Source organism: Rattus norvegicus, chromosome 2, assembly GCF_021556685.1.
Source record: "Rattus norvegicus strain SHRSP/BbbUtx chromosome 2, alternate assembly SHRSP_T2T, whole genome shotgun sequence".
Taxonomy (NCBI): Eukaryota; Metazoa; Chordata; class Mammalia; order Rodentia; family Muridae; genus Rattus; species Rattus norvegicus.
In genome coordinates, this window is record NC_141535.1 from 63,347,257 (window position 1) to 63,371,973 (window position 24,717).

The 24,717-nt window shown below is 45.9% G+C and overlaps 1 protein-coding gene and 1 long non-coding RNA gene across 6 annotated transcripts in view; one reads left to right on the forward strand and one right to left on the reverse strand.

Moving 5' to 3' along the window:
* The window catches only part of Pdzd2 (PDZ domain containing 2), a 386,938-nt gene that overhangs the window by 163,809 nt on the left and 198,412 nt on the right, over positions 1 to 24,717 (reverse strand).
* LOC147996125 (uncharacterized) lies at positions 15,657 to 20,284 on the forward strand. Its single transcript, XR_015674230.1, has 2 exons — positions 15,657 to 15,897; positions 20,067 to 20,284. It is a non-coding gene; the product is annotated as an uncharacterized LOC147996125 (long non-coding RNA).

The window sequence follows — 24,717 nt, forward strand, 5'->3', positions numbered from 1 at the left end:
GTAGCGGGCTTATATATCCTAGTACATACGGCAAGGAAATATGTTCTTGTTCACCTTTTAATAGGCACAGAAATTTCAACCTGATGTCAAGAAGTCATCTTAAACCGCATGCCTCTGATCCTTAAATTAATACCCTTATAGTTCCTATTCCTGGTACTTGCCTAGGTTTAAGTGGAAATAAGGATCATAGCAAAGTAGAATAAAATGGGAGGAAATATAGAGTATCTTCACGTGTTATAAATATATATCTAATGGAAGGAATAAGGATACCACCCAGTTATAGTTACAGAATGCCTTCCTTATGCCTTCAACTCAGAGAGTCTGGAGGTACGCCTAGAGAGAAACCCTCATCTGCTACAAACAACTTAATGGCTTATTGACAGGCACCCAGAACAGCAGTAGGTTGATAGCACGGAGGTCTGAAAGAAACACTTTGGGTAGGGTGCTGAATGGAGACCTGGGCTGCTAGCGACTCTGACTCTCGAAGGGAAATCCAAAACACAGTACTGCAGGCTCCACCCTCATCTCCAGGGTGAAGGTATTCAGGGAGGACCTCTGAGAGGCAATTAGGTTTAGATGAGGGTGTGGAGGTGGACCTTTGAGAGGAGCTTGGTTCCTTGTGAGAACTGATGCTGAGAGGGCCCAGCAGGGCAGAGACGGTAAGCATCCGTCCACAAGCAAGAAGGAAGCCCTGAGGATAGATTGCCATGCCGGCACCTTCATTTCATCCTAGACTCCCCAGATAAGTAACTGTCTGTGGTTTCACCCATACATTCTACAGCACTTCGCTGGGGCCACTGAAGCTATGCTGGGTGGAGAGCAAGGTCGTGGTCTAACGAAGCCCAGTCACTGCTCATGCTGGGGGCAGACCTGGCCATTGCTCATGGGATGCTGAGAAAGTCACCCCGATGCATTCACACACTCCCTGCCCAAGCAGCCTCGCTCCTCTAACCCCACGTTTGCAAGGCCGGCAGCAGCATTTATTCAGGTGGGCCATTTCTTCCTACTGCTTAAGCAAAACTCCGGAGGCTTTATTCAGTGTGTTTGTCCCCAGAACTCACGTCTGCACCTTTCCGATGACGAGTGCCGCCAGCTGTGCTGTATTAAATGATCTGGACTCTGGTTTCCACATCTCAGCTACTAAGCCATAAAAGTGATGCTTACTGTTTTCTCGGGCACTGCATTGGAATGCTTACAGATTTAAGCCCATTCTTAAAGGCTCCAAAAAGACAGGTTCAATTTTATTGTCTCAGCTGCAACCAAGATCAGGCTTACCCACACACAGCAAGCACTCTATGAAAGTGTCCATACTGACCAAAATGTTTTTTTTTTTCAAGACAGGGTTTCTCTCTGTAACATTCCTGGCTATCCTAGACTCACTTTGTAGGCCAGGCTGGCCTCAAACTCACAGAGACCAACCTGCCTCTGTCTCCTGACTGCTGGGATTAAAGGCATGTGCCCCCTACACCCAGCTTCATGTTTATTTTTTAAAACAGGGTCTTAAGTAGCCCAGGCTGGCCTCAAACTTGCTCTGTAGTAACAGATATTTAATTTCTGTTCCACATGCTTTTACCTCCAGACTTCAGGAAGGGACCGGCCAGGCTGTGTGGCAGAAGTCTTGCTGAACATGTATGAGGTCTTGGGGATCCCCAGCCAGCTCCTAGACTCTCCCCAGGAATTAAATGCTGAGGGGTACTTTACAGCAAAATGCTTGCCTAGGATCCATGAGCTCTCTGGTTGTGTCCCAGCAGAGAGCGGGGTGGGGGTGGGGAGAGAGGTGTTTGGGTGGGGGTGGGGAGAGAGAGGTGTTTGTTTAATCTATTCCTGTCTCTGTAAATGGGGCTCTTCCCATACTGGGTTTCAACAGGGTTTATTTGAATGGATGAACTCATCTCAGGGAAAGTGCTGTGTAAAATCCAACATATACAATAAGGTTGAGTCAGGCAAGTCTAAGCAGGTGCCAAACTGACTTGAGGCAGTTGGGTTTAAGAAAGAAGTAAATGTGGGTATCGCCTAGGAATATGACGGCCATAAAGCACGCAGGCTAGGCTCAGATGGCCATCAGGGAACTAGCTGAGTCCAGCTATCAAGTCCTCCCATTTTCTATAGATGCCACTCTCTCCAAAATACACTACTGCTTCCGTTCTTAAGAAGAACATGGTTACTTATTCATACTTCCCACCTTTCCTCACAGTTCCCAGCAGGCGACAGAGGGTCAGAACAATAGAAAAGGGCAGTTTTGAACGCCCCCAGCACTGAGTCCGGGGCCTTGAGCATGGTCTTATATTTCACCTAGGCATCTCATCGGTAGAACAGAACCAACCTCTGCCTCACTGGGCTGCTCAGTGCCCTGGTGAGTGAACGTAAGCAGATACCCTTGACACCCAGCTGGTCAACAGAGCTGTCTCCCTAGCAGAGGCCTGAAAACGGTACCTATGATCCAGAGCAATGGAGAAAGGAGAAAGTCGGTGTTAAAAAAACAGCTCTCAACCAGGCCTTGTCAAACAGCAGTCATGTGGGAGGAAGAGAGCAGACATTTCTCACAGTGCTGGAGCTGTAAAGTCCAAGATAGCAGTGTCTAGGGAGGACCTTCTGACCTGGTTTCTGTTGCTGTGATAAGATACCCTGAGAAAAGTAACTTAGAGGAGAACGGGTCCCTTTCAGCTCCAATTTCAGGCCACAGTCATGACTCCTGGAAGACAAGGCAGGAACTGGTAGCAACCAGTCACACCACAGTCATTAGCACAGAGAAATAGATGGATGTTAAATACTCTAGTGGCTTTCTTACATGGCCCAGGACCTCAAACAGGGTATGTACTGCCTGCTTTCCAACATCAATTAAGATAGCCAAGACAACACCCTGTGGACATCCCCATGGTCAACTGCTGTAGTCAATCCCTCATTGAGACACTCTTTCCAGACGAGTTTAAGTTATGTCTAGTTGACAAATAAAACTGACCTTAAAAATGTCATGACAGGGGTTGGGGATTTAGCTCAGTGGTAGAGTGCTTGCCTAGCAAGTGCAAGGCCCTGGGTTCGGTCCCCAGCTCCAAAAAAAAGAAAAAAGAAAAAGAAGAAAAAAAAATGTCATAATAAATAACTTCTTGGGGGGAGGGGACGAGAGAGTGAGACAGTGTATCCTGTACGTGGGCTAGCCTCAAACTGTATGTAGCTGGGGATGACCCTGGACTCCTGATCCTTGTGCCTCTACCTCCCAAATGCTAATTGCTATACCATAACAGGAAGAGGGGGAAGGTCTCTCACCAGCTGTCCTGTGAGTACCAGTCCACTCAGGGCTTTAGCACTTTCGCAAAGTTCTCTTTTTCTTTAAAGACTGGAGTTCTGTGTTTAGCCTCACTGCTCTCAGCAGAACAAAGGCAGGGCAGTGAGGTAATGTGCTCCAGAAAGGCACTGAGCATTCTAGTGATTCTAAGACTCTCGATACACTTTCTGGGACATTTCTCTCAAACATCGTTACAGAGCCATTGGGCTGAGGATAAAAGCACATGAAGAGCATCATTCTTCACTACTACTAGCTCACTCCAAACTTAATACCAGGCTATGGAAAAGCCAGGACAACATAAAAATCAGAATACACTATAATTACCATGTTATTATAAGTGAGCAGGCAGACAGGGGTCTGGAAAAGCTTGGAAGAGCAAAGTACAGTAAATATGCATTGGGTGGTGGGACCGAGGGGAATTTTCCCCTTCCAATTATTTTAAAATTATTATGACCCCTATTACTGCTGCACATGAAAACCAAAACCGAGATAGGAAAACATAAGTCAGACTGGCCTAATCTTATCCTTGCATCTTGGCCTCAAGAGAATTTGGCCAGAGACCACTGTTGAAATCACACTCTACACCATGCCTGGCTTCTGACCCACTCAAGAGTGAGCCAGACGTAGCTGCAGGCCACAGAGTCCAGCACGTTGGAGAATGAAAGGCTAGTCAAAACTTCAGCTCAAATTCCAGTCTCAGGGCGCACCTTTAAAATACACTGGGCATCTCTCAAACTGGGTCTGAGAATTAGGGTCTAAATGACAACTTCATGAGGCAAATGCCTAAGGCTGGAGTGAGGGCGGCTTGGTCCTGCTGTATAATTTTGCAGCAGATAGGCAGGCGGGTGTGTCACACATCTGCAGAGGATGGCAACCAGTTTCAGTGTGAGGGAGAGGACAGGGTAAGGACAGACACAACCCGGCTCATGTCTGGACCCTTTAAGAGAGTGCTGGATAAGCCCACTGACAGAGTTCTATCCCCAAAACCCACAGCAGAGGAAGAAAACCAAGTCCCAGAAGTTGTCCTCTGGCCTCCACGTGCACGACACGATGCATGCGCTTGTACTTATATGGTAATACTACAATCAATTTTTAAACTTTAATTACCTACTTAGAGTTCCCTTCTCCCTATCCCCACAATGCTTGGTCCACATTAAGCCCAAGCATAGTGTGGCTACAGGAAGACGTCATCTATATAATATTCCAATATTTGACCCAACTGAGTTCTACTCAACTCAAAAAAGGAGTCCTCCCTTGCCAGTAAATCCAAAGGTAGGACCTCCAAGGTCAATTTCCTTTGGCAAAACCTTCCCTTCTCTATCCCCCTCGAGCATCTCGTTTATATCTGTTTCCTCATTCAGGCAATGCAGATGCTCCAAGCAGATGCACCAGGCTATGAGCCCCCTTGACAGGCAATGTGGAGCCCCCTTTACCTTGGCCTCCAACTCGAGCGCTTGGGCAATGCTCACCTCGCTGTTCTTTGAGCACCTCAAATTAGATCAGTTATCCTCCTGTAATTATCGGTGGCTCCTTTCACCCCTGGTGCCCGTGATAAACTAGTAGCCACTCGTCAGTAAGTAGTGAATAAACCTTGGCCTCTGTTCCTTCAGATTTGTTTTGAAGGTCACGCTTCCATTACTCGCTGCGGTTCTGGTAGGTGGTAGGGTCACTGGGTCGATTCTGAGGACTAATCTGGAAGTCAGTTTTGTCAAGAATTTTAAAGGCTGGCAAGTAACCTCCCATTTTTCTCCTAATTATCTGGTCTGCTCATTAACTGCACATCAGCTTTGCCCATGTTTGGCTCCGTTGAGCATATTGGCATGACCTGGACCCAGGGTGGGGTTGGCAATGACTGGAGGCAGAGACAAAAGCCAACGTGGCATTAAATCCACACATGAGTTCCCAAGAACCGATGATACTGGTTAATGGTCATTATTCCAAACCAGATCTTACTGCTCCAGTAACCTGCCCACAAAGGTGCAGGTGCACCTCAGAAATGGGAAACACATACAGCTCTTCTCACAATTCTCAGACATGAGATGGGACAGCAAAAAATGAGAGAGGGTGAGGAGAGGGCTGGAACCAATTAGAGCCCTTGAGGTTGAGGTTCTGGTCTGCACCGCAGCAGTAGCAGCAAGAGGCACCCTAACGCAGCTGCCAGAGGCACTGATAAAACGACGATTATCCAAGTATATGGCATGTGGCCTGGGCTCTGGTCTTTTTACAGCGCATTAGGGATAGGAAAGTGGAACCACACGTCTGCCTCTGCTTGTAACTGCCATAGATGGGGCCACACGACTGAGGCCAGAGGGGAGGAGACTTGCTCCACCTGTCTGGCCCACTTCCTCTGGCTCCTGAGAAACCCCTCCTTGGATTTAAGGGCCCAGAGGGATTTCCCAACTCTTGCTGCTCATTAAGCCTGTTTGATTTTAATGCAGAAGATTAAATGTGTGGCCCACTGCCAAGATTCCAGATGTTAGGCAAGCTTCCCTTTGTGGATGGGGTCCCCCCTCAACCCCAGTAGTATTTCCAATTAACATGTAAAGCCAGCTCAGAGAGGCTGTAAGAGGTGGGACTAGGGTAAAGGGGACCCTGCTCTGCTCCTGTCTTTGCTGTTCTTATTGGTCTATGTTCTGAGCCATTCGTTTTACTTCTCTGGGGCCCTGTTTCCCTAATAGGAGCAGACCACTTGGCAAACATTCATCCTTCATGAGCAGGCTTTGAAAATCAAAGGGTTGTCACAGAGGTCTTTAGAGAGAGCACAACCCTCTAAAAGCCATCTTGGTTGATACAGTGATCGGTAACCAGCAAATGTGGTTTCTAAACTAGAATTTAGAATTCAGTCCTCAGGCTGGGATGTAGATGGGTGGTCATGTTTCTAGAGTCCTCGAATGAGGTGGCCTACATTCAGGGATGCCTCTCCTAGAGGACCTTCTCAGACAGCAAGGCAGAGACCAGCAGTGTACTTGTCTAGCACCCATGAGGCCCTGGGTTTGAATCCCAGCACAAAATTAAATTTGGTAGTCATGTGAGTTCTATTCCCATTACACATGGGTCTAGTGGCTGCCTTATTGGCCACCTCAGGAGAGAACAGAACACTCTTTTGGAAAGTTCTACTGAAAGATGATGCCATTCGAAAATTCCCCTTGGATTTTTGCCCTCAAATTCTTGAATGTAAACTGGGTGTGGTGGTACAAGTCAGTGGTGGTAGCACACACACCTAGAATCCCAGCACTTGGGAGACTGAGCCTGGAGAACCTGTGTGAGGCCAGTTGGATAATATAGGGCGATGCCATTGGAACAGACAGACAGACAGATAGACAGATGGAGCAGGAGGCAGAGGAGAGAGGGAGGGAGGGAGGGGGAGAGGGAAAGATAGGAGTGGGCAGGAATGAGAGAGGGAAGGGGAGAAAGGGGGAGGGAGGGAGGGAGGGAGTGGGAAAGAAGAGGTAATGTTCCTTGTGTGTTTCCAGGTCCACAGAGAAAAAAAAGCCCTTCACAGTACCTGCATGAATTACAATCAGGCCTCCTTCCAAATTCTCAAAAGCGGTAATTTTCCCTTCTAATATATAAGACGATGTAGGCAAGTGAGGAGGGGGACTTTTCTCCTTCAGCTCTCATAGCCTGTGGTACTCGGCTCCGCCTTGCAGACCTGAGTCCTGTTTTTTAAGAAGATGCATTTTCTCCATGGCAGTGTTAGGCCCACACACAGCAGCTCTCAGGACAACCTAACTCCTTCCCCCATGCTGGCCTAACAGGCCATTCTGCACTACCACCACCCCCACAAGCTTGAACATTTAACAGAAGGACATAATCCTCTCAGGGCCAAGTGTTAAAAGCATTCCAAAAGAAAATGACCCCAAACAGAAGCCCCTCCCCCTCCAATCTGTTCATCTGCCCAAGGATTTATTGGCTCTTGAGGTAAATTTATCAATGGCCAAAAGGAGTTAGAACTGTGGCTCCAATGTAAACACTTGTTGGTAACAATCTCTCAGCATGACACTTCAGATTTCAAGTGGCTGGGTGGCCTTCTAAACGCCCCATTAAATGGCAACTTTATAGCAGTAAGAGGAAAAGGCTCTGGGATTTCTCTGGACAGATGCATAAATCAATCGTTTTAAAGACAAACAGTGGAACAGCTCGCAGAATCTGCACGACTTGGGGAAATTAGGGGAGGGGGATCACATCAGCCAAGGAAGGAGAAATGGAAACACTTGGAGGTCAGTCTAAAGTTTCTCTAGTTCGGGGCATGAAGGCCTCAATTCTCGACATTTCAGCTCAGTCTGTCATGTGTTTACCCATCAGTGAGCAAATGGACCACTCTCCTGAGTGGCGGGGAGCTGGGCACTGTGACAGATCACTCTACATTGGCTTCCTATTCCTCGTGGAGATTTCCAGGGAGCGGGTAGTCAGGACGAGCTCAATGGCTTCTCTTGGTGTTTAGTGTTGAGAAAAGTCACCTCATCAGCAGTTCTGACAGATGACTTGCTGTGTCGAAGGCTGAGAGTGATGGTCTGGTAATCATGCCTTTAGCCTGCCCACCTCTCCAAGTTAAATTTCATGTCACTTGCAGGGAATAAAACCATCACATTCACAACTAAGCCCACAAAGAGCCTACTACCTCACACATGCTGATACATTGTCCTGACCAGCCCACACCCATATTCCTATCCAGAGAAGCTTCCATGGGCTTCCTCTGCTCAGTTCAAATCCTACTGTTCTCAATGGGCAAAAACAACTGCCCCCCTGCATCCCAGGCTTGTGGACACACCTCTTTCTGACATACTCCCAACACCCAGCATGTGTCTGAAGCTAAGGATGCTGGATAACCCCTTCCAACTTCACCACCTGTCAGCTAAGCAACTCTTTAAAGCCATGCTTGGCCCTCTATGGGCCAATGGTTCTGAGGCAGAGCATGCACAGGCAACCCTCTTCACGTCAAGCTCTGGCAGCCTCGACTCTGTCCCTGAACTGGAAGTTCTTTGTAAAACTCCTCAATTACATTTTGCCAGACTCCTACTGAAAAATCACCTCCATTGTTCGCAAAGAACAATGCTCAACTGATAGCAAGGACGATGTGGGGGAGGGAAGCAGCCTCTGCCAATCTCAGGAGTGGGGTTTTCCAGTTGCCAAAGCCCTTCCTATTGGAAACATGGCCATCCTCCCAGTCTGCCATCCCAGCAAAGACAAGACACGTCTAAATGGTGTAAGTGTGCATCAGCTTGGAAGCTACAGAGAATCTCATGGTAGCCTCTGCTGACACCGAGTCTCTCTTTAGAGAGGGATTCTGGGCAGCTAATACTCCATGCATTTCTGAAGGTCGAGTCACCCTCCCTAACACAATCCCTACTCTGTCAGTGCCTCTCCCTGCACGCCATCATCTATGTATAGTTTCTTTGACTATTTAGATCATTTAGACTCTGCCAAGTCCATGCTTAGAACCCTTGCAGGGTTTTCAGAGCTCATGAGTGTGACTATTATACAGAGGTTCCCATTAAGAAAGAGCCTGGCCCGCATCAACACATTAAGGATTCAAGCACAGAAGGGAGACATGGCTCTGAGTATTCGAGAGGCAGCAACCACGGGGTCTTACATCCAGGAAGCGTGCAGCAGATGTTTCCATGGTCTACTCGGTGCAGAAAATACCTTTGGGGTCTCTTGGGGAGTCGTTTGGTTCTGACCTGAGAATGGAAGTCCATGGCTGTACGACTTCAGAAGTCCACAGGGAAGCCCTGGGATGTGGCAGAGGGCCCGAATTTCTCAGCAACCTTCACAGGAGATGACCTTGGAGCACTAAACGGACCCTTGCCAACCCACAGCTTCCAGAAGGTCGGGAGAGCAATGGGAGGAATTTTTCCTGCTGGCAGATCCCCCACTGAAGGAGGAGAGAGGAAGAGAGGAGAGAGGAAGGGAGAAGGGGTGACTGGCTCTGTGCTGGAGGAAGAAGATTGTCAGGGGAGGAAGGGACCACTGCAGGCACACAAACATCTGACGATCAAATCTCTGGGTCTACCAGTCTTAAAGCTTAGGGAGTGCACATGCATTAAGCAAACATTTCATTAATTGCTTAAGATATATGTCCCCATCCGGATGCTTCCTCTTCAACTAACTGTATTCTCCTCTCCACGTCTGTTTTCTGTTTTCTGCATAGAATGTGTGAGAAAACCCATGCTACCCGTTATCGAGGAGTCTCGGATTCCACTGAGCTTTTCTTTCCACTTCTGAGGATTCCATTCAGGGAAAACCCACTTCGGATTTTGTAAACTGCCACACGGCATTCTGAAATGCAGGCTTAGCATATTTTATTTATTCCTTCGCTGATAAATGTTTCATTTTCATGTTGCCCCTTCCGGAAGGAATGTGTTCAGATGTGAGCATTTAACTAGCATGCATCTAGAGAGGTGAACGTCGGGTCAAAGGCTGTGTGTAATTTTAATACATACTGACAAAATACCTGTGAGAAATTTTACTCTCACTGATGACATGTAGATACCCATTCTATCACCTTTCAGTTTCTCCACCTAGAGTGAACAACAACACTGCTCACCAGGGCTGGTGCGGAGATGTGGTAGAATAAAGATGCTATGATTGGCATTGCCCTAATTGCAGAGGGCTCTAGCCTTTCTTTTTACTTTGCTATCTGCACGTTCTCTTCTCTGCTTTGCCATTTCCCGTGCTTGCCATTAGCCCTCCACATACACAGGTTCTACATCCACGGATTCTGTAAACTACGGATCAAAAATGGTCAGGGAGCTCCCCAGCTGAAGAGCTACTGGCAGTTAATGTCTGCTGGGAGGCGGTAGCCATTTTTCTTTCCAGGAATGTGGTTGCTATAGGTTGTCTTTGCTTGGATGGATAGCCCCACACCTATGCACATGCCAGCAACACTAAGTGGACTGAGGTGGTTCCGATGAAGAGAAGACAGAAGAGAAAGGAGGAGGAAGGGAAGGGGGAGGGGGAGGAGGAGGAGGAGGAAGGGAAGGGGGAGGGGGAGGAGGAGGAGGAGGAAATGTGAGCTTAGCTCAATTCTAATTTGACATCGCTTGGCACTTCATCATCAGATCTGTGCACTTTTATCCTACTAAAGAAGAAAGCAACATAAATAAATGGATAATTCCATTCAAAAACACGTTCAATAAGCATTCATCACCATGGCTCAATTATTTATTAACACATTAATTCTTTGTTTCTCCAAGCAAGAGTTTAAATAAACAAGAGCAGGAAACCCTTGACAGGTTGCCCTCTTGTATTCCTAAGACCCAGAGTTTCAGATACTTTTGCTCTGGGGAGACAAACAAGCCTCTTGTGTACCTGTGATGAGCCCGAGGACAAGCCTATCAAAGCCCAACTCGAAGCTTACTGCGATTAGGTGCAGAGCATCAATGAGGGGTTACTTACAGGAGTGTGGGTGACCCCAAATCAGCAGCACCACCAAAAAGTCACAGCATAGATGCAAACTCCTTAAATTAGCTTTCCATGGTTTATATATTCTAGCAACTCCGGAGACCATGAGGCCATGTGTAATCAGGCAAAACAACATACATTTGTCTAGGAGGCGAAGTGGATGGCTGAAAGCTCAGGTGACAGTTCTGTGACCCTCACTGGCACCTTCTACGTGGGACATCAATGGTCACTGAAACTAATCGGGGCTGTCTCATCCAAGCAGTCACAGTTTTGCTGATGAAGGTGGCGGAAGTTATGTTTGGACAATAGTGTCTACAACAAGCTGGGCCTGCTGTAACGGGTCTCAGTAATTGTTGTTGAATAGTATTGTTTAATTGTCATCTCCAACACCACTCACTTCAGCAAAAACCAGGCAGCAAATGACTCAATTTCATTTTTAAAAACTCCACTGTGCTCACCAGTGTTGCTTTGCTAAATCAACCATCTATTGTATTGGGAGGTGGTCTAAAAATGGGTGGGGGACTAAGGGAGACAAGACTGCTAAGGACACTTGGCTGCCTCTGCTCCTCCTACAGGTACTCCCTGGGTTTCTGCTGGTGATGGCTGAGCATTCCAGGAACCTGGCACTTGAGGTCCCCTGGGCAAGACCTCCACGAGAGATGAGGCATTCTGTGGTGGTTTGAGTGAAAAATGGTCCCCAGAGGCCCACAGGAGTGGAACTATTAGGTGTGGCCTCGTTGAAGAAACTTCGTCACTAGTGGGTGGGATCCGAGGTTTCGGAATTTCAAACCAGGCCCACTGTCACTCGCTTTTCCTGGTGCCTCTTGGCTCCTTCTCCAGCACCAGGTCTGCCTGCATGCAGCCATGATGGTATTGGACTAAATCTCTGAACCCATCAGCCGTCCCCAGCTAAACATTTTCCTTTATAAGATTTGCTGTGGTCGTGGTCTACCTCACAGCAGTAGAAACCCTGAGACACATACTGAGTCTGTTTTGTTTCTGCCTTACCTGCTAGAATACAAACTTCAACTGCAGGGCTTTAGTAACCGTGGGCTTTACTTTCAAGGTCTGCTTCCTGCTCTGTAGAGTGGATGCGATAGCAAACTCTAATCTCAAAGAGCAGAGAGAATGAGTGTGAACATGTGTGTGCTCCTCTGCATAAGGCCACCGGAGAGAAACCACTGGAGTTTGTTTATTGATCACGGTTGCCTGCAGAGTGGGCATCTCCTAGGGTTAGCATTTGTCCATCCGCAGTGAAGGGACAGACCCAGACCGAGAACTATTAAATATGAGGCGATGGGAGGATATGACCAGCATTGTAAAAAATGCATTCTTGAGAGAATGACCCTCATGTACAAAGCAAGCTAAGTCCAATCATGAGGATGGATGCCTGATGGACCACAGAGCTACAGGGAACCTCCAGTAAGCCACCTACCTGCTGCTGTCTCTGAGACTATGGGAGCTTGCATTTATTCAGTCTGTCACCAGGACATTCACACTTCTATTTGACCTCTTGAAGCCCTAAAGACCATGTTCTGGCCCAGGTCCACCACTCCAGGGAACAATAACCATTTAGTTACAGAGCTATGGGGGGTGGGGTGGGGTCCAACAGCCAATCAAATTACGGTTCCCGCTGATCAGCTTTGGATCTTTGCAAATGAGGATACAAGCTCAAGCCATTCTGGAAAAGTACAGAAGAGAAAGCAACATGTGTTTGAAGTTTTGAGCAACTCTTGCTTTCATCTGGGATGAACTAAATGACAGGCAGAAAGCTGAGGCAAAAGCAACAGGTAACACAGAGATTCTAACTAAAAAAGATGGGAGTTTTTTTATTGTTTGTTTTTTGTTTAGTTGTTTGTTTTTGTAGGCATTGTTTTTGTAATTCTATTATGTGGACTTGACCCATGGGCTTACTTCATAGATGACAGTCATGTCATTTGTCAAGAAGTTGGACATGTCTGCCCAAGGCTGACTTTAAGGTCCTACCTCCTCATACCAAGGGCTAGAATTCTGTATTTGACCATGTATTTGACATGGCTTCACCATTCTGTTTGTTTTGTTTTGGTGACAGCCTAGGACCTCATACATGCTGGTTAAATGCTCTAGCAATGAGCTACATCCCCCAGTAGTTGACCATTCTTAAGAACAATGGCTCTTTGGCATTTCCTGCTAAGAAGAGAGGCAGAAGAAAGTGACCAAAAGGAGCAGGCCATCTTGGAGAACTGTGGATTCTCAATACATATTCGGGCAGTCCAGCACTGACAGAAATTGAAAAATAAATGAAGCTGCCATGAGTGAACGACCACATCTGTGGTACATTCCAACCACAGGCCTGCAGACATTGCCAGAGAGCGCCATGTCTATATAGTAGGCCAACAGGGTAGTGCTCTGCTTAATAATATAGACTTAAATACCAAGTTCCAATCAAATCGACCAAGTTCCAATAAAACAAAGACTCTCGACTACAGAAGACAAGATGTTTGCACTTTATTCCCTTCCCCCACCACAGCACCCTTCATAAGTTACTCTGCCAGGGTCTTGAGATGATTTATATTCTTTTCAAGGCCAAAATAGGAGAACTGTGCTTTTAAAGCTAAATTCTTAAAAGGCAGGCTGGGTGATAGGGGACACTGGGAAGAGATGAAGCCAGTTGTTTGGGAGGGAGGCAGGAGGCAGAGTACTTTCAGCAAATGAAGATTGGGCCAGGGCATCACTCCCAGGATCTCACTGCAGTTCACACAGGAGCCCTCCGTGTGGGAGGTTCTGGGACACTTGTCAAGCTCACACATCACAGTCATGGTATTTTTCTCTCTGACTCAAAACCCAAGATACAAACCAGTTCAGTTGGCTAGGGTGGGTTAATATACAGCTGTAAGATCTCATAGTATCAAAAGAGGCTTTCCAGCAATGTTTGCAAAGCAAGTTTCTCGGAAGCAATTTTCCTTTTATCTGGAGAAAGATTACTAGGCAGGATCTGACCAGAATCAGTGATTACCCCGCACAAAAGGCAGCGCTCTAAGTATTATGATAAGGAGGACTGGTATTGTGATAAAGCAACAACGTCTCTAAACTGGCACAACCCTACACTATGGATAAGAGATGTTTCGAAATGGCAGAAATGTATACATGAAATAGCGTGTGCCACAGTAGTAGCTAACACCCACTGAAAACTTCAGCTGGGCCAAATATATGTAACAAGTCATTGAGAGCCGAGTCCCCACCCCCATCCTACCCCACCCAGACCCTCAGTTTACCAGCATCCACCACAATTTGCTACTTTGTCCTTTTGCCTTTTATCCAACAAAGGGAGGCACGGAACATTTCACCCACATAGGTAAAAACACTGGAACCAGCAGCAGTCTAGCAGCAGAACCCAGTGAGAATCTGTCTTAGAAAAAGGAAAGGGAAAGGGGAAAAGGAGAATAGGTGGATGAGTGGATGGGTGGATGAATGAATGAATGAATGAATGAGATTTGAGGCTGTACCTGGTCACTCTCCATGACTAAAGCATTACTTGGTTTGCTTTCCTGAGCCCTGGAACACAGCCAGCCTCTGGAGGCAAAACTCTTACTTCCTGTTCTAGGAAATCTGTCCAATTGCAGATGACAATAAAATTGGAATTTATCATTTGGAGCAGTGGTTTTCAACCTCTCTAATTCTGCGACCCTTTAAAACAATTCTTCATGTTGTGGTGACCCCAACCATAAAATTATTGCATTGCTACTTTGTAACTGTAATTTTGCTACTGCGATGAGTGGCAATGTAAGTATCTGATATGCAGAGGATCTGTTATGTGACCTCCAAAGCACAGTTGTAACCCACAGGTTGAGAGTCACTGATTTAGCAGGTACTGAAGGCCTGCAGTCAGTTATTTACAATAATTATCAAGACCAACCTCTAAACAATTAGTACTAGTCCGAGGATGCCACAAGGTTGCTGGAAACAAAAGGCCCGAATTTGGAGATCGACTGCTACAGACACCCAAAGTACTTGTATGCAGGTACAAGTCAAAACTCTCCTGGTGAGAAATGGCAGGACTTCACTCACAGCAGACCTGGATTGCTGGGGTGAGAGGCCATGCTTGATGATATCGAAGCAGGAAGAAGCAAAATACAACACTGGACCAGTAAATTATCACTGGATCCAAAATGTTTTCCATAGGCTTACTGTTGGGATGGGTGGTCTCCAATTAATGGCAACATTTTTTAGGAGGCTGTGGAATTTGGGGGCGGGGCTTGCTGGAGGACATTTGAAGGTGTCCTGTTCTGAGGTTCTCTGAGATGCAGCATGCTATGTGCTGAGCTCCCACTGTCCCCGGGAGCCCCAGCCACCACGCCTTCTATGCCATATGGACTGGCCTTTTAAACCATGAGCCAAAGCAAGCCTCTCTTCCCTCAGAAATTGTTCTATTTGGTCAGAGCAACAGGGCAACTGCACAGGGACCTAATTCTTTGGTGATTATGTATGTGGGTAAGAAGAACATGCTACTGGCTGACATGACTTTTAATGTACTTAAATTTACTTTTTGAGACACCTCCAAGTTTTCTCTAGAGTGAAGTAAAGATCTAATTATGTGCTTTCTACCTGAAAGGAAAACAACAAAAGCAAGCAAACAAACAACCCAAACAAAAAACATAATTGACAGGAATGAAACTATTAACATTTCCAGACCCAAAAAGAAAAGAGATATACCAGGAAAAACAAAATTCAGTATGGTATGATACACATTTGTGTCAACTAAAAATGCATAAAAAAATGTGTGTTTATGTTTAAGTAGTGTATCCATCCAAGCCACCTGTAACCTAGATGGAAAGGTGGCGTGCTTGGTGGGGGTGAGGTGGAGCAGAGTTTCCAGAACAGAGGGACTTTAGTTAAAGTTAGTGTTTTTCATTTGAGCAAACAGAGCTATAAGCAAACGCAACAGAAGGGGAATGTCACAGCTGTGATGATTAACGTCATAAGCAGCATGGTTAGGCTACGGAGTCCAGGTGTTTAGTCCACCACCAGTGCTGATGCTGCTACCAAGGCACACTGTAGATAAGATACAATGTTGTTGCCTTATTGATACAGATACAGCTACTCGCTATGAACTCAGGCTAGCACAGAGCCCACCACGTAGTCCAGACTGGCAGAGAATCAACACTCCTGCTTCAGCCTCCCAAACCCTGGGATTACAGAAAATGTAGTACTCGCTTGGCTGAGATTAACAGGTAAATCAATGCTGCCTCCCCCTCCCTCACTCTGCCTAGAATGTGGGCAGACCTCAAAGTGGGTGAAAATCTTAAAGAAAGGATTAAGACTTCCCAATGGAGATGGCGCTGTCCTTGAAACCCCTACTAATAAGTTTCCAGCCTGCCCTGTCTGCCCTGTCTGCAGAACTTCGCCCAAGGACTATGCTATCTATGCTCACCGACATTCTTAGCTTCTGTTCTGCTCTAAAGATGGTGGAGTTTCTACTCACTGCAACTGTGTGATATAATTTCTAAATCTGTCTTCCTCTGTCTCCCCAGTGCCCACAGGCACATAAAATGTATCCACGTGCGTTACAGAACCTGAAGTTCTTTATATCCATAACCCTCTCCCTCTGCTTCTAGAGAATTCTGACTTACACACCTTTATCACAAGCTTCGGGGCAGCCACAGTCTCTCTGTATAGTTAAACACAACCCCAAATTTTATAACACCCATGCAAGGAAGACGATGATAAGTTAGTTGAGACTGACACGTTGGAATTTAATGCATCTTGAGTTTTATCTATGAGAGAACACATTTCAGGAGAAAATAAAATTCTCCAGTGGGGTGACTTCTTTCTGGACATTTTTCCCCCTCAGTTGAAATTTCTCTGCCTGACTATGATGACTCGTTGGCAGGATGCCCCATGGGGAGGTCAGACACCCACATTCCCCTGTCGGAGAGGAAGAAGAGCTGAAGTGTGCTCTGTCCTTAAACGTTTGTTTCCTCAGAGAAAATCTCTACTAGCTGCACTGAAAGCGAAGGTCAACAGAATGAGACCAAGCTGTCTCCACAGAGGATTTCTGCATCTCTGTGGCAGGGCTCTGCCCATGCTATGACCAGCAGCCTCTGGTCTGGGCTGACCACATACAACAGTAACGGAAACAATACATCTCCAAGCACAGCACAGGCCCGGGGACAAGGTGACCTCAGATATCAAGTCCTCCTAGTGCAGAGTCCCTCACCAATTTCAAGACAATTTATTTGAAGTATTTTAATTTGCTACTTTTCTGTTCATTTTATTTTGCTTTGGCTCTTGCAAAGTTCAGATGAGAAACAAGAATAAAAATCACTGAAGCAGTGGTCTAAACCAGTAATACATCACAAAAATATTTCTTGACATTTCCCCTGGATCAGAATGTGACTCGAAGTGTAAGTGATCGTCTATTGGCCCATTTGAAAGACAACCATTAAAGTTTGGGGGATAAATACAGATAAATGAGGGAAATGCAAGGACATCGTTGGGTATAGGTGTTCTATTACGGCACATTATGGTATATATAAGGAAGTAATATTAATCTCTTTAGATAGCAACACACAAAACTACATGCATACAGAATACACGCACAGATATGTCAACATGGAAATTAACACCAACCGAGATGCCAGTGTCCCCGGTCTCTGGCTCTCACTCTATAGGATGCTCACTTCCCTCTTCAGTGCCACCTATTCCTGTGATGACCCTTCCATTCTGAGCTTCTCAAGACACACCCTCTTCACTTTGATCTAAGTTACTTAAATAAGGCTCTCAACTTGTTCCATTTTTAAATGATCTTTAAAAGTCCTGTTTACTAAGAAATCTAATACTTGTTGCTATGAGGTCAGAGGCCCTGAAATATTCCTAGATTTTTTGAAACCACCCTCCAACCTTAAAAATACTATGACCTCAGTTGACCTCCTTTAGCATCCAAAACAGCAATGACTAAGGCCACTTCAGATTAATGTGTTCCCGAAATAATTCTTTGGTGTTCAAAATGAAATAAGCGAAGCTCTTCTCATAGGAGGGGGAGTCTGTAAAGACTTAAACGGAGGACAATGCTCTTTTTTCCCAAGGTAACTTTTCTTTTTTTAAGATGTATTTATGAGTACACTGTAGCTATCTTCAGACACACCAGAAGGGGGCATCAGATCTCATTACAGATGGTTGTGAGCCACCAGGTGGTTGCTGGGATTTGAACTCAGGACCTCTGGAAGAGCAGTCAGTGTTCTTAATCACTGAGCCATCTCTCTAGCCCCATGTTAACCTCTAATGAAGCAGAGCCATTATATCTAGGCATGTGGTAACTGGTTTAACTACATTTCACAAGGTTCCTGTCTCCTGCCTTTCTCCCTTAGTAGGCAGCCCTGGCAACATGGCACAAGATTGTAAGCTTTCTCAGGGTGGTTCTGGAGGACTCTAGAGGAATCCAAACTATTGGGTGCTGAAGACCCAGCCAAGGTACACCTGGTAAGACAGACACTACTCACACTGAAGACACTGAGAGCTGCTAGCTTTCTCCTTTCTTCTAAAAAATAACCTGTACAAGCCAGGCATGGTGGTATATACCTTTAAATTCAGCACTTGGGAGACTAGAGGCAGGTGGATCTTCGAGAGTTCAAGGTTAGCCTGATCTACAGAGTGAGTTTCAGGACATCTGGGTCTGCACAGAAAAACCCTGTCTTGGAAAAAAAACAAAAACTAAACCTAAAGTGAAACAAACAAATGAGCAAAAAAGCCTGTGTGGAGCGCCATGAAGCTGTTGATGGTAGCGGAATATTTCCTGAGAGCATACCTCTGGGAAACCATGTGGCCTACCCAGCCATCACTGCTCTCTAAAGGGCTCAGACACACCCAACTCTACCCTCAGATATCCCAGAACATAGCACGAGAGCAGGAGTCTGAAATCAGTTCCATCACTGCTACAGGGTGCCACCAGTATAAATGTGAGCTGGAAAGGGCCTCGTGCAGGAAAGTTGGAGACTCTTCTAGAAGGTTCTAAAGACCGCCCTCTTATCTCAGGAGCTTCAGCAGGACTCATTCCCTGCATCTCTGACTGGAGAGAAATGAAACAGTGAGCCGTACTCTAAGCTGTACAGGATGCTCAGAACACTCAGTAACTTCCTGTCTGAAGGGATGAGGAAAGTGGGGAGAGAGGGAAGATACTTGCGATGGCAAAAGTTCGTGTATGCATCAGGAAGCAGAAGAGCCCTAGGTGCTAAGAACTAAGGACAGTGGATGATGTAACTAATGCTACAGTTTCTACATGATGGCCCCTGACAGAACTCAGCGGAAGCAGGATTCCCAGGATTAGGGGCTTGGGGCAGGAGTTTTGATCTTGAAAGCTCAGTCCCCGATGATGGATGTCTTCTCTCTCATACACGCACCCACTGGACCCTCCCCATCCCACCAGAAGTTAAAGCTCCTTCAAGACCTTAGTTTGATGTAGCCACCCAATCTTGAACTTCACAGCCCCTAAAATTGTAAACCCCAAACAACCAACCCAACCCCAAACTTCTTTCCTTTATAAACATTCTAACCTATAGGAAAAAAATGTCCTGAAGGGCAAATGACAAGTCTGTATTCTCACCAAAAGAAATGAATGAATGTAAGGCTGGAGACACAGCTCAGCGGTAAAGCACCTACCTAGTGTGCAAGGTCTTAGTTCAGTCTCCGATACAGAAATAATGAACACATAAATAAAATAGCACACACACTAAGCATATTGGAAGTTTAAGAATTAATGAAAGCAGGAAAATAGAAATGTGGGGCTAGAGAGAGCTCAGCACTTAAGAGCACCATTACTTTTACAGAGGACCCAGGTTCTGTTTCCAGTATCCACACTGTGGCTCACAACCATCAGTAACTCCAATTCCAGGGGATCCAACGTCTTATTCTGACCTCCAAGGTCACCAGGATATATGTGGTATATATGTATGCAGACAAAACACTTGGGCTCAGGAGTCACACTTTCAGAAAGCCAGTGACCAGTATTATACTGAAGACTTCACATGCTGTGCCCCATTTGGTCCTAGTGTTAGCCCATGAGGGCGTGGTCGACCTCATCTCTCCTCTACACTTGAGAAAACCAAGCAGGACTGTCACACGACTTCCTCCAAAGTCTACCAGAACAGCTAGGTTAGGAGCTCATGGCTTGGGAGACTCACACAGCTCAAAGAGTGACATCCATGGGGACAATGTATCACCCTGCCTTATACTACCTGTGTCCTATGTAGACAGTTCCTTTGCAATGTGTCACTCATCCTACGCTACCTTGTAATTGTGCAAGCAGTCCCTCTGAGCCTGTCCTCTGGATCTATAAAGTAAAGGTGACACCAAGTTATGCACAAATGGGATCCTTACGACATTCCTGTCTATCTCTTCTTCCTAGGCTCAGGCTTCGCCTGTGTTGGGCAAGGCTGCATCAGGCCTCCCGTCGACCTCCCGCTGACTTCCACAAAGGAAGGCTGCAGCACGCTGGACCTAGATATAATCTTCTCTTTGCAAACACAGGCTTTCCTATAATGGAAGTTTACTTTGTTTCTGGTTCATTAGGGAAAGGTATTTCTTGTCTACCTTTAACTTGAAGCAATGAATTTCACAGTCAAAGGTTTGGTTTTATATGATTCTTATGGTTTCTGGACCCATAAAAAGCCATTGTTCCTTCACAGAGCTGGTGTGTGTGTGTGTGTGTGTGTGTGTGTGTGTGTGTGTGTGTGTGTACACGAGTTCCCCCACCCCATGCAAATGCCCCTAGGGGTAGCCTCAGCCAGCAGCCCTGGCCTGGCTCAAAGAAGTCACATCTCCTGCAGGGAGTCTGGCTCCCCTACCCAGAGCCTGTAACTAATTCACCCAGCCCAATCCCTGCACCTCATACGCCCACATAAACCGTGATTCCAAGTTTAACATTGGTGGAGAGCTATGTCCAAGACTTGTATCAGTTTGAGTGTTCTCCCAGCAGTGTGGATGTGACACTGATGCAGGAGCCTGGCTGACATCTATGGTCTGTATCCCATTAGGCCCTTTTATGAGCTTAGAGAATGACTGCCAGGCTTGCATTTGTAGCACAAAGGGAAGCAATAAAGGGTGTTTCTTAAGGACACCAGATGCAGGTAAACTACAGCAGCAGAAACACAGAGGAGATAACCAGGCTGTGTGACTGGAAGAAGGTGGGGAAAGACCCTAGTACAGAGGTTCTTGACCTGTAGGTTGCAACCCCTTTGGAAGGGGTCACATATTAGATATCCTGCATATCAGATATTTACATTATGATTCATAACGGTAGCAAAACTATGTTATGACGTAGCAGTGAAATAATTTCAGGGTTATGGGTCACCACAACTATATTAAAGGGTCGTAGCACTCGGAAGGCTGAGAACCTCGGAAGGCTGTCCCTAGCAGGACAGTTGGGATACCCAATCTGGCCGTACCCCTGCCATTTACTAATGTGCTCCAGACAAAAGTTCTGAACTTCTCAACCGGAACTTCACCTCAGAAGGAAGTCGGGTTAGATACTCTCCAGGATCCCTTCTTCTTGAATATTCTAGTACTTCAGTCCTTTAAAAGACCCTTGACTGTGAAGGACATGAGCCCCAGTACCTAACACAGTGCATTACTTCTAACTAACGAAGCATTGGTGACTGCGTAGTGAGCCAATGCCTGTAGGCACACACATGGATATGAAACCATTAATACAAACAGATGATATCCGCGAGTCACGCACTTGTCTACGTACATCATTGGACCTCAGGAGTCATAAATCACTATTATTTCTATGCCAAACACAGAAGAACATAGTATAGAAGTACTAGATATACTTCTCTATATAATTCTCTCCAATCCCCCCAACCTGGGACTTGGAGTTTAATAAAGAATAATAGAAATTAGATGATGCTAAGCAACTCTCAGAAAAGATACAGTTCCTTTCCGATGTGGTCAAGCCAGTGATTTCAGTGTCTTAAGAGCCAAATTTGCTAACTAACATTACATCGGGGCCCAGTGCAGACGCAGGTGCCTTTAATTCTAACACCTGGAGGGCAGAGCCAGGCGATCTCCATGAGTTCAGGGCCAGGCTGATTTCACAGTGAGTTCCAGCTAGACAAGACTACACAGGGAAACCCTGTCTTTAAAAAAATGAAAAAAGGGCTGGAGAGATGGCTCAGCGGTTAAGAGCACTGATTGCTCTTCCAGAGGTTCTGAGTTCAAATCCCAGCAACCACATGGTGGCTCACAACCATCTGTAATGGGATCTGATGCCCTCTTCTGATGTGTCTGAAGACAGCTACAGTGTACTTATATATAATAAATAAATCTTAAAAAGAATGAAAAAAAAAAAAAGACTGTCAGGAAGAGAGTTGTGTCCATCAATGTCCAAACACACTAAAGGGTTGGATTTAAAGAATTTGATACCAGGATGGTTTACAGAATGGTCAGCAGGGCACAGCGCTCGGAGTTTAGCATCTCCAAAGCTGAAAGGCAAGGGGAGAAGGAAGCGGCATAACCAGACACATGGGAGCTGGGGCCATGAGCATGAGCTGCCCCTCAAGGCCTTGGGAGAAATTAGCTGCTGTCAGAACCTCACCGAGTCTGAGAAGACCATGAGTGGGTAACGGAGAGGAGACTTCAACTCTCTCTTCTCTCACTTCCTATCTTCTGCCAGTTGGATTCCTATTGGTTGGATCCGGTCAGAAGCAAAAGGCAAAGGAACCCAATGTCAAAGATCATAAACTCGATTCTCCTGGTACAGAGGAAGCCAGAATATGAATTAAGGATCAGCAGAGGAGCAGGAAAGCCAAAAATGTGTGCTATATGGATAATGCATACTTCAAATGTATTTAGGACACATGTGTATGTGTGTGGGATGCACTGTGTGGGGGTGGATACAGGTGAGTGTACATGCATGTACAAGCATGTGCATCCATGCACAGGGATGGTGACAAGAACAGGTGTTGGGTGTCTTCCTTTATTGGTCCCTCCTTACTGAATTCTGCATTCGGACAGGGTCTCTCACAGAACTAGAAACTCAGTGTTTCTGTTAAGCTGGCTGGCCTCAGAGCTCTGGGGAATACTCCTGTCTACCCTCCAGGGCTGGGGTTACAAGTTCACAGTCATGTTCAGATTTTTATATGGGTGCTGGGGATTTGAACTTGGGTCCTCATACTTTCAGGGCAAGTGCTCGTATTCATGGAGCCACGTTTCTAGCCCAGGACGATAGTATTTTTGATTTTTTCAAATATTACACACAGTGTGAAAGGACTGTACCATACAGTGAACCTAAATGGAAAGATCAAGGTCTTCTTGATGTGCAAGGTCAAAGATGCACCCACTTTCTAAAATGAGAACTTGAAGTGTAAGTAACTTGAGAGCATTTTTATTGTCTAAGGCACAGTGAATTTGTTTATAAATGACCAAAAAAAGGGAAACTGTCAGGGCACCCACTAACCAGACAAAATCATCTTATTATTTTCCTTTACCCTCTAGCCCTACGAGGCCCCCAATTCCAAAGATATCAAACTTCAGAGTTTGTACACGAACGCATTTTTTCCATTTGTATTTTCTATGGGCCGGCAATTAAAAAAAAAAAAAGAATCTCAGAGGTCAGCCAAAAGTCTCAAATAATGAATGAGTTTGATACAGTATCTGTAGATTGGAGAGTGTAATAAGACATGTTATGAGAAAACACCTGGAAAATGGCCCTTGGCAGGCCACATTTCAGGGATCTATATTTTAAACAACGACTCTCTGCCAACTAATACTTAACTTTCAGCAGAGACCCCTGGAAACAGTTCCAAAAAATATTTGTGTCTCCCAGACACCACAGGCTTTTATGCAGGGTTGGTTCTAGTGCGAGCAAAGGGAATCTGGATCTCAGATCTCAGATGAAGAGGAAGTCATCTCCTAGGGGTGGCCTATGGGGAGGTAGAGAGAAGCCTGAAGGATAAAACGATTCCATACCTGGAATCCCAGCACGTGACTGGGGAAGGCAGGAGGGATGTCACAAGCTGGAAAACATTCTGGGCTGCCAGAGACCGGATCCCAAAAAACAACTCAATCAACAAAATGTTTCACGGTCACTCTCAAGTAGGAAGCACGTGTCTGAGACGTCTCAGATATTAGAACCCGCACTATAATTCTATATGATTCTCGGGAAGAGCTAGATAAATTATGGTCTTTGGCTCTATCGGGAAATACGCTGCCATTAAAAATCAATGAGTTTATAATACTCTGAGAAATCCTGTTTATTCATTCACAACAACGTCTTAATTCCTGCTGAACACCACAGAGGGCATAGGGGTGTTTAGGATAGGATGAATCACAGTGTAAAGCATACGTGTGCTTTAGTATACAATGGGCTCTGAATGAGGTTAGTAACAGAACCGCAGTCCCTTGGTTGAAAAGTTGGCCACCTTGGACCACTTCTTTAACTAGCGAGGCTCCAGGAGAGTGCTCTGTGAAATGGGGATAAGCCTGTCCTCAGAAGAGCATGACCCTGGGCCAGCAAGATGGCTCTGTGCTAAAGAGTTCTTGAGGATTTGAGTTCCATCCCTAGAACCCACTTTAAAAAGTCAGATGTAACAGCATGCAATCCCAGGGTTCCTGCGGCCAAACCCTAAACCGTGTGGGAGTGAACCTACCCCCCAAAATTGCCCTCTAACCTCTACATGTGTTCTACGACATGTGTGTGCTCCCCAAGCCCCCTACATACAAACAAGTTAAATGAAAAAAAGAAACCAAAACATTAAGATCCTTGCGTAGATGAGACTGAGTTCAAGCAGGTGACATTGTAACCGTGCTGGGCAGGGACCAAGTACTCGGTAAATCTTAGCTGAATTACAGTATAAAGCAGTCTTCCATAGTCTCGACTGAATGAGACACTCAGATATCAAGAGGACAATGGTGAGAGTGCAGTGAGGGGCATTCACCTTCAGGCTGTGGTTATATCAGGAATGGAACCGCCCAGACAGGCCTTTCATTCATAAAGACAGAGAGCATCCCCACCACTGGAGCCAAACCGGAAAACACAGAACGACGGCCTATTTCCT